We start from the raw sequence: 342 nt of genomic DNA, 5'->3' as shown, positions 1-342 counted from the left end.
TGGGGTCAATCCTAGCCTCGTCTGGAAAGATTCTCCGCAAAAGACAGCACCGCCGAGAGGAAAATCCATCCAGAAGAATTCTGAAGAGGCAGAGCAACCGCATGTCAGAGAGACAAAGCCATAGATGTCCAAGAAAAGAGAAAGATAAGCAGTCTTGTACAACGGAGGCGGTAAATCCTTATTAATAGGCATTAAGTCTACTTTACGGCGTGTAGGGGGAGGGTAGAGAGATTCCAACTGATCATGTTAGGTTTTAGATCCGGAGGCTGACGTGAGCAGTGTGATGCTGATTAAGAGGAAAAGAAAAGGCGAAAAAATCTCTTATATAATAATTATTTCGAT

The sequence above is a fragment of the Penaeus monodon genome, chromosome 19 (assembly GCF_015228065.2).
Source record: "Penaeus monodon isolate SGIC_2016 chromosome 19, NSTDA_Pmon_1, whole genome shotgun sequence".
Lineage (NCBI taxonomy): Eukaryota > Metazoa > Arthropoda > Malacostraca > Decapoda > Penaeidae > Penaeus > Penaeus monodon.
The sequence above is the reverse complement of the archived record's forward strand: the minus strand, read 5'-3'. Positions refer to the sequence as shown.